The sequence below is a fragment of the Hyaena hyaena genome, unplaced genomic scaffold, assembly GCF_003009895.1.
Source record: "Hyaena hyaena isolate Hyena2069 unplaced genomic scaffold, ASM300989v1 scaffold_46, whole genome shotgun sequence".
In the NCBI taxonomy this organism is placed as follows: domain Eukaryota; kingdom Metazoa; phylum Chordata; class Mammalia; order Carnivora; family Hyaenidae; genus Hyaena; species Hyaena hyaena.
Window position 1 is genome coordinate 2,985,674 of NW_024080678.1, and position 10,238 is coordinate 2,995,911.

The window sequence follows — 10,238 nt, forward strand, 5'->3', positions numbered from 1 at the left end:
AAGCAGAAGCTACAATGTCTTTTGTGATGCAGCCACAGAAGTCCCATACCATCACTTCTGTCATTGTGACCAACCCTTCGTTGTGGGAGGATCCCAGAGGCATGAATACCAATAGACAGGGATCAGCGGGAGCCACTTGGGAGGCGGCTACCATACTGGGGCTGACAGTGATGGTGGTGGTGATGATGATGATGATGATGATAATGTTGATGATGACGACGACGACTTGGAGAGAGAATCTTCAGATTCCTTCTTTGTTACGATAGCCAGTAGTCCAAATCGTAATAAAAGAGTCAAATGAAGTTTTCTTCCACTAGGTGGCAGCACTTGCCCACATCCTGACCTTCATTTATTAAATAAGCACGTGTTATGGGCACCCGCTTTCTGACAGATACTATTTGGGGTCTCAAAGAATGAAAAGGCATGTTTCTTTTTTTTAATAGTTTATTGTCAAGTTGGTTTCCATATAACACCCCGTGCTCATCCCCACAAGTGGAAAAGGCATGTTTCTAATGGCGCAGAGTTTACAGTTGAGTGAGTCAATTCTTGTAGAGCATAATAAGTGTTTTCTTTATGGTAGAGATAAGTACAATGCTGGGGACAGGGGTGCATAGAGAAGAGCTGTGCCAGCAGGGTTCTTGATTGGCAAGGAGTATGAGATTGAGGAAGGGTGGCAGGACCTGGGTGGCTCAATGCAGCCAGAGGGAAAGACAGAGTGTGTACGTCTCAGATAAAGAAGAGCCTTGAACTAAGCAAAGGACTTGGGACACATTCTAGTATGTTTGGGAAGTCAATGAAGAGTTTTAAGCGTGGGATTCTTGATCAGGTTGCTTAGTTCTGAGCAATAGAGACTAGCTCAGGCTAAGAAGAGAAGGAACCTATGAAAAAGGATGCTGGATAGCTCATGGGATTGGGGGGGGGGACAAAAGTCGTGGTTCCAGGCTAATTCTGGGAGTGAAACTCAGAACCATGCTGCAGAACTCGCCTGATGAGGAAACTATGATGACTGGGATTGCTGCACCTGCCCCACCCGGCCCTGGAGGAACCTGCTGCCACCCTGACAGGAACCACTATGGAATGGCTGCCACCTTCAAATGCCACACGTTTTTGCAGCCTCCTGCACCAACAAAATGCCAAGCCTCCAAAAGAGCATGCTTCCTCGCCTTGCTCACTTCTAAATCAAAGGCTCATAGGGATGCATCTGATTGAGGGAGATCGAGTCCCATGCCTGAGACCTGGATGCGAAGGAGAATGAAATTGGAATACTGAACTCCTTCCTTGGGAAGGACCTAAAATAATTGGAATTTCTGCCAAATGTAGAATGGCTGTTCAAAAGATGGTAGGAAGTCATGAGTCTGACAGGTGTACACCACAAGGGGCATAGGTCAGATCTGAAATACGAATCGGTCAAGTGTAGGGGATATATTAGATTAGAGTTCCTCAACCTTGGCACTGTTGACATTTGGAGCCTCATAAGCCTTAGTTGTAGAAGACTATCCTATGCCTTGTAAGATGTTTAGCAGCATCCCAGGTCTATCCACAAATGCTACTAGAAACCTCTCCCCCAGGAGTAAGAAGAAAAGATGTTCTCAAACTTTGCCACATATTCCCTAGAAGGCAAAATTGCCTTGAAATTAGGGACCAGCTCAGTTAGGAGGCTCTTTTGGTAACTGGAAGAAGAAAGCAAATGAGTGGGATGACAGTAAGAGTGGAGACAATGGACGGGCAGGGATGATGTGACAGAGGTAGAAATAATAGAAGTTGGAAAGTGGCTATATTTGGAGGCCTTATTGGTTAGGATATAACTTCAGCTACCCTAACAGAGATCTGAACAGTGACCTAAACAAGAGATAAGTCTATTTCTCTCTGAGATACCATTCTTAGAGAAGGCAGTGCAAGGCTAATATGGTGGCCAGCTTTAAAAACCATGTACCACAGTCTACCTCTCAGTACTCTGTAACCCTGGATAAGTTACTACCTGTAAAAATGAAAGTAGTAACAATGTTATCAGACAGCTGTGTCGTAAAGATTAAGTGAGATAATACCTTTAGTTCTGTCTTTTGTTTTAAACCAGTACATTTGAGATCACTTGCTAAGACAATGGAAAACTAATCTACCTGGGATCCTTATCTCCATCCTTTGCTCCACAGGGTGCAACCACCGGCATGGCAGAAGTAATCCAATCACAGGTGTTTAGCAGGGTCCTGGAAGAGAACCAGAGCATTTCCAAGGCACCACCAAGATTTAAGATACTCTAGAGGATGATCATCCAAAACTTCAAAGATCCATGACAATGATCTTCTCTCAACTATTTCTCTCCTTGAGAATTTTTTTTCTTTTTGCATTTTGCAGACTTTAATGTCTGCAAGCAAGTTACTGCAACTTTCAGAGTTTTTTTAATGGACCATTTCATAGAATACGACAAAAGGACAATGTTACTCTTCTGTGGGAATATATTGGCTCCCAAAGGCTTTCTTTTTTTAAATAAATATTTTAGAATGGTTTTAGATTTACAGAATGATTTGGAAGACTTATACACCACATACTCAATTTTCCCTATTAGTAATATCTTAGATGAGTGTAGAACATTTATCACAATTAATGAATCAATGTTGATACATTTGTGGGGGTTTTATATATTTATTTTTGAGAGAGGGAAAATAGTGTGTAGGAGAGGGGCAGAAAGAGAAGGAGACAGAGGATCCAAAGCAGGCTCCGTGCTGACAGCTGAGAGCCTGATGTAGGATTCAAACTCATGAACAAACCATAAGATCATAATCTTAACCAACTGAGTCACCCTGGTGCCCTGTGGATACATTTGTATTAACCAAAGTCTATACTTTATTCATATTCCCCACATTTTTTCCTAATATCCTTTGTCTGTCCCAGGATCCTACCTAGGAGACCACATTACATCTGGTCATCATGTCTCCTTGGGCTTCTCTCGGCTGTGACAGTTTCTTAGACTTTGCTTTTTTTTTTTTTTTTTTTTTTAGTGACCTTAACACTTTTAAGAATTTACTGGTCATGTATTTTTAGAACATCCTTCAGCTGGGATTTGTCTGATATTTTCTCATGACTAGACTGAGGTAACGTGCTCCTTGGAGGAAGACCGTTAAAGTCAAGGTTCCATTCTCATCACATCATCAGTGCATACTGTCAATACGACTTCTCACTGTTGATCTTAACCCTGATCACTTGGCTTCTGCTCTGTAAAGTTACTCCTTTTTTCTCCTTTTTATACTGTATCCTTTGGAAGAAAGTCACTATGTGCACCCCACACTTAGAGTGGGAGTTATACCCTACCCCCTTAGGGGTGGAGAGTATACATAAATTATTTGAATTTCTTCTATACAGGAAATTTGTTCTGTTCTCTATATACTCAATCCTTTATTTATGTCAGCGTGGAGTTATATTTATTTTATTCTTTGGCTTATCCAATACTACTTCATTTATTTTCTTGCTCAAATTGTTTCCGACTTTGGCCATTGGGATATCTTTCAGTTGGCTACTGTACACATTTGATGTCAATGTGGATTTTTGTTCACTTGGGGTGTGTGTGTGTGTTGGTTTTGACCACTTTCTTATTTTCTGACACTATACGATGTTTTAGGACCATTTTGTATATATCCTGCCCCAGCCTTAGAATCAGCCATTTTTCCAAGGTGCCCCAGTTCCTTTTCCTGGAGAGGGGTATTAGAAACCAAAATCTGGGTGCTAGGTGTGCTCATTGCTATTGGAGTCTTATTGCTTCTAAGTCTTCTCAGCTGTGTCAGCTGAGAGATATATATATGTACATACGATTTCCATACATAACCATCTATGTCTATATATGAAGCTGAGCATGAGTTCATTTTCTTGTTTCCAACTCTAATCCATTGCCACATGATTGTTCTGGTTACCTTCTTTGTTTATCTGTAACTTCCCAATCCAGCTGTGACAAACCTAGCTCCCCGCCATCCACCATCCATTTACTTAATCATTCATTTCCAGCATGTATAGTGGTTTCACAGTTCTTACCCCATACCCTTGTCAAAAACAACATTGTCAACTGGAGTAAGTGCTTCAACAACAGTTCCTGTGGCCCCTCACCTTAGAGACTCCATTCTTTCCCAGAGTGACACAGGTCACCATCTTGTTCCCCAATCCCCTTTAGCAAGGTTGTTTTATACATTTGTAATACACTTAGATTCTTTTCTCACATTCTGCATTCTGTCTTGGACCCCTCAATCTCCTACATGATTTTTTTTAAGTTTACATACATTAAGGTTTGCTCTTTGACCTATAAAGTTCTATCAGTTTTGGCAAATGTATAATGTCTTATTTCACCAACCTAAAAAATCCCCTGTGCTTCAACTTACTCCCCCCCACCTGCCCCCCCCCCACCTCTGGCAATTACTGACTTCTTTACCATCACTTTACTTTTGCCTTTTCCAGAATGTCATGTAATTGGAATCATAATGTGTATAGAGTTTTCTGGCTTTATGACTGTCTCCTTTTACTTAACAACATGCATTTAAGATTAGTCCATGTCTTTTTTGGCTTCATAGCTTATTTCTTTTTAATGCTGAATAACATCCCACTGTCTGGTTGAACTATAGTCTATCCATTCACCTGTTGGTAAACTGGTTGATCCCAGTTTGGGGCAATCATGAATAAAACTGCTAAAAATATTTGTGTTTGTGCAGGTGTTTATGTGGACCTAAATTTTCATCTCAGTTGACTAAACACCTAGAAACACCAGTGTTGGGTCTTATGGCAAAACTAGGTTTAATTTTGTAGGAAAGTGCCAAACTGTTTTTCAAAGTGGCTGTACCATTCTGCATTCCCATTAGCAGTGAATAAGAGTTCCATTAATTTGTGTTGTCAGGTTACTTTTCATTTCAACCATTCTAACAGATGTATAGTTGTATCTTGTTGCTTTAATTTATAATTCCTATAATTACTGAGCATCCTTATGTTTATTTGCCATTGATACATCTTCTTCAGTGAGGTGTTTTCAGATCTCTTGCCCACTTTTTAATTATTTTTTTCTTATTGTTGAGTTTCCTTTAGTTTCCTGAGTATAAATCAAATTTCTGTATATGATTTAAAAAACGCTTTATAGTCCAACTGGAAACAACTTTCTTCAATCTTCCCAATGACCCCTACTCACACTGCACTAATCCAAAATGCGCTTACCCCCTCTTTACACACTCCCCCACCAGTAAGTTTGTGTGCTACTGTGTTTTTGCACATGCTGGTCCTTCTACCTGGAACACCTTTTCCTTCTCCCAGGAAAAGTGTGTTGCTCCTTCCTGTTGCTCCAAAAGCACTTGGAACATACTTTTCAATCTTATCCATCATATCACAGCACAATTATTTGCATATCAGGCCTTCTCCAGTCTTAGGTTATGAGTTCCTTAAGGGGAAAAGGCAGGTTTATCCATCTTCAACAACAGCCAGTCTGCACCTCCATGTTAGGCCTGGTAAAGCAAAATTTTAAAAGGTATGAAGATATTCATGCTAATCTCAGAGTTGTTGATATATCTCTTTGGAAAGTAAGATCTTCATTCTGTCTCTACCTGAGAAAGCCAGATTGACCTTAGTTTGAGTGTTTACTTACAGATACAATCCATTGTTCTGAATCCTGAGCCTTAATTTACACAGAGTTTCTCATTTAATATGTCTGGAGAAGAGCTTGAGAATTTGCATTTTTTTAATGTTTATTTATTTCTAGGAGAGAGAGAGACAGCGTGAACAGGGGAGGGTCAGAGAGAGAGGGAGTCACAGACTGAAACAGGCTCCAGGCTCTGAGCTGGCAGTCAGCACAGAGCCCGACGCGGGGCTCGAACCCACGAACTGCGAGATCATGACCCAAGCGAAAGTCAGACGCTTAACCGACTAAGCCACCCAGGCGCCCCGAGAATTTGCATTTCTAATGATTTCCAGGTGGGGCTACTGTGAAACCACACTCTGGGAACCACCAGTCTGGACCATGTGATCTTGCTGTAGTTGTTTTGGGTTGTCTTAACATTATGAGGCACTTTGAGGTAGCTGTGCTTGGTAAGAAATTGAAATGGACCTTAAAAAGTGTTGTGAGATGAAATTAGAACCATGCAAGGTAGAAAAAGAGTCTTCAGAAGTTGTTAAAATGATTAAAACCAATCCAAGGACCAAATGAAGATGTCTAGAATCTATTGAAATAAATAAATAAAAATATAAAAATATTCTTGGAAAACAACCTAGAAGGAGGCATACAGAAGACAGGGATAAGGGGTGGGGGGAGCACCGAGGATTTTCACCATTTGATAAACTTCAGTCTTGTTTGAATCTGTCACCAAGAGAATGTATTCAAATATGTATTGGATAATTAAGAAAAATATTATTAGGAATATTAGAATCTGTCCCTCAAGAGGAGCCGTGTTCCACAGCAAGGGCTAGATAGAATACTTTAATATACTTTATTTTCTTGATTCTCAACCAAGGTGCGTTCAAGGATGTCGTACATAGACTGGAAACATTTTTGTCACAACTAGGGTAGGAGAAAATGGTGCTACTAACATCAGGGCAGAGGCCAGCGATGCTATTATTATATGTTCTATATATTATATGCACAGGACAGCCCTCACATCAAAGAATTATGTGCCCCAAAATGTCGATAGCACTAAGGTAGAAAAATCCTTGTCTGTCTGACGTGGGCTCACACTGATGGTTCTCAGACATTTCAAAGTTACGTTACACTATCTTGTGTGCTTGCTTCCAAAATACCCCTCATGTCTTACAGGAGTCATTTACGTACATTTCAGATTTAATGTGAATTTAAATTCACTTTGAACTGCAAATAATAAAATGTAGCTCCCTTTCACACAACTGATAATAAGTGAAGGTAATTGGGTAAGTGGATTTGTTTATTTTTCAAAACCAGGAGGTAGTTAGTGCCATAAACCATTCCAGAACATGGCTAGTGGGAGGGCCATGGTCTAGATCAGTCACCACAGGCATCAGGAGAGGGTGTCCTGGGACAGAGCTGGGAAGAGACGGGGAGATGCTGCCAGATGTCTCCTCAGCCCTTCCAGAGTGAACTGTAGGGTCAATGATCTCTCTCGACAGCCACACAAATTCCAGACAGCTTCCTCCGGTCAGGAATAAGCTAGCAACTTCAAACAAACACATGTATCTGTGTCACTCTCACAGATTCAGTTAGCAACTTGGAAAAACGGATGTATTACCTAGCAACAGCATCCTTGTCTCTCCTCACCTTCCACATCCCCTGGGCTGTGGGCTGCCCTTTAGCGATCTTCCTGAAGAAGCAGTTTGGCATAGTGGTTAAGAAAACAGACTCCAGGAAGTAGGACACCTGGGTCCTGAGTCCTGGCTCTACAGCCTTAACTGCGACACCTAAGCTTAGACATATACTTAACCTCTTAGTTTCCTCATCTATAGAAGTCAGATAATATTAGTACCTCATACAGTCTTCGTAGGATTTGATGAGGTAATATATGGTTGGAGCCCGGAGCATGACAAAAAAATAGATGTTAGATCTTTTTTTCCCTACCTCTATTCCTTCTTCAGGGTGTCCTATTAACCAGATTTCACCAATACAAAATGTTGGCTTATCCCCCCTTACCCCCATATACAGATGATCCCTATCCATCTCACTTTTCTCTCCTGCAAAGAATAATATGATTTCTCTTCCAAGTTCAAATAAAGTCTGGAACTCAGATAACCTTTCTCTATATGGGAATAGCCCAGACATTCTAGAAGCCAAGAAGGAGGATGCTCAGTTCCTTAACACTGTATCTTGACATCTTTCTTTAATGAACAATTATTCTACCTGGTTAATTATGATGTTTCTTTGGAGTTTTAATTAAAAGTGTCCCTTGATCTGCAGAGACTAACACGCTGTCAGCCATTAGTAAGTGAAATAATTACTCTTACCTTCTAGATTGCCATCGTGGGTAGGCTGGATAAGCAAGAGTTCCCAGCAAATTTTCAGTTAAGTATGAGAAAAACAGAATAAATAATGAAACTGGACACTGTGCTCCTGGCTTTGTCATGATGATGAATTCAGCAAATTTGCCCTAAAGCAACTCCTTTAGCAGAAAGGAGGCTAGCTGAGCTGACTTCTCAGGCCCCTTCCAAATGAAATAAGACAAACCAGCTGCACTCTCTTCTTCCATCTTTGTTTCCTAAACTCGAATTATTAGGAGAGCCTCTTTCTCTAGAATTATTCCATGCCCCATCTGAGTTGCACCATTATTTACTTTTCCCCATAAACCAACACACTTCTTAAACTATATGTACATTTGTTTAAAAGGAGAAGCTATACAAAGGGAAAACGTACTCATTTCCAAATAGAGAGTAAATGTAAAAAATAAATATCATAGAAACTAAACTTTGTATGTTTTTCTTAAGTAGACTCCACACCTGATGTGAGGCTTGAACTCACAACACTGAGATCAAGAGTCACACGTTCTACTGAGCCAACCAGTCACCCCAACTTTGTACATTTCCCAAAAGTTGTTTAAAATATCTTTTAAATTATTAATCTAAAATAAAAATGGAGAAAATATAGTAGTAATGCATCTTATTAACATGGCATGGAAAACTATGTGCTAGCTCATTCAACTTAATTGCCTCAGCGACTTTCCACTTTTACAGAGGATGGTGGAGACCCAGATAAGTGGAGTGAGTGCCTAACTCACCAGTTCCCCCCACCCATTCCCGGGTGCCAGGTGGGGTGGGCAGGGCAGGCCCCTGTGAGGCCAGAGCCCTGGAGCTCTGCAGGATGGAGGCCCCTGGTGCACTTTCTCCAAGCCGCTCTTCCAGAGAACTCTCCTCAAATCCTGCACCAGACGCCCCAGGATACATAATGGTGAGTCAGGTTTCCACCAAGACTTTCAGGTCTTCTAAGACAAAAGGAAAAATTAATAGTTGCATCAGGAAAAATACTGCTGTTTTACAATGTTCAGCTTGCCTGTAAGTCTAGCTGATCCTGTGCAGCTGCTTAATGGACAGGATCTTTGTGACCGAAAAGGAATGGGGCAGCAGGGGAGGAAGACAGAGGCAAGCGACGGCTCTGGGCAGGTTTGGGAGGAAGCCTAGGACCGTGGGGGAAGAGAGGAAGATGAGAAACAGGTACTGACACCCAGGGAAGATTCCGAGGAGAGGAAAAGTGAATTGTTTTCCATGTGATGTGTGATGTCATTCCTCTTCTCCCACATCTGCCTTTGTATTCTTTTTCCTCATGTGCCAAAAATGATCACAATACAGTTTCAAGTGTTTCAAGCGCTCGAGATAATCCCACGTCCCCCAGTAGCCCATGCACCATGGGAAACTGCCTCTCACACACACCTGTCCACTTCTGTGGCTTTCATTTCACTTCTAGGATGATGACTTAGAAATTCATACTTCCAGCCAGCCTTTCCCTGGACTCCAACTACCCACATGACATGGCTGGTTAGATGCCTAATATCAGTGTTTCTGCCCTTCCTGCTTCACAGGCGCACAGCCCACCTTTGCTATTCCCCCCACCCCTTCCCTTCCACGCTTTGCCCTTGGCTTCTCGTGCTTAGACCTCAGCTCAAATATACCTCCTCAGAGAAGCCCTCCTGGACCCTCTCACAAGGTAAGTGTGCTTTCCCCGATGACATCGCTCTACCACTTACAAGATCAGCACACCAACTACATTCCCTATTTCCTTCATAGCACATGTGACGTGTACATTTTTATTTATTTTGTTTGCTTATTTATTTTATGTCTTCACCTAATAAACACATGGACAGGGATTCTTTCTTTTTTACTGAAGAGGCCTTTGCGCACAGTAGGCACCCAATATTTGTGGATTTAATGCATGGAATCTGTGATGACTGACAATAAGTGATTCTATGAAGAAAATGTCTTCAGGCTCGTATCACCACTGATAAGGCCACATACTAATAAATAAGATTTTACAGCACTTTATAATTTTAAGAGCAAATTCTTATGGCTTATTGCTATGGTCTGAATGTTTGTGTCCCTCCAAAGCTCATAGGTAGAAATCCTAGTCCCCAAAGGTGATGGTATCTATAGGTGGAGTCTTCGTGAGGTGCTCAAGTCAGGAAGGTGGAAACCTGATGTATGGGATTAATGCCTCATAAAAGAGGCTCCAGAGGGATCCCCTCCTCCTTCCCCTGCGTAAGGACATTGGCAAAAGGTGCTAGCTATGCACCAGGAAGACTTGATCATGCTGGCTCCTTAATCTTGGACTTCCCAGC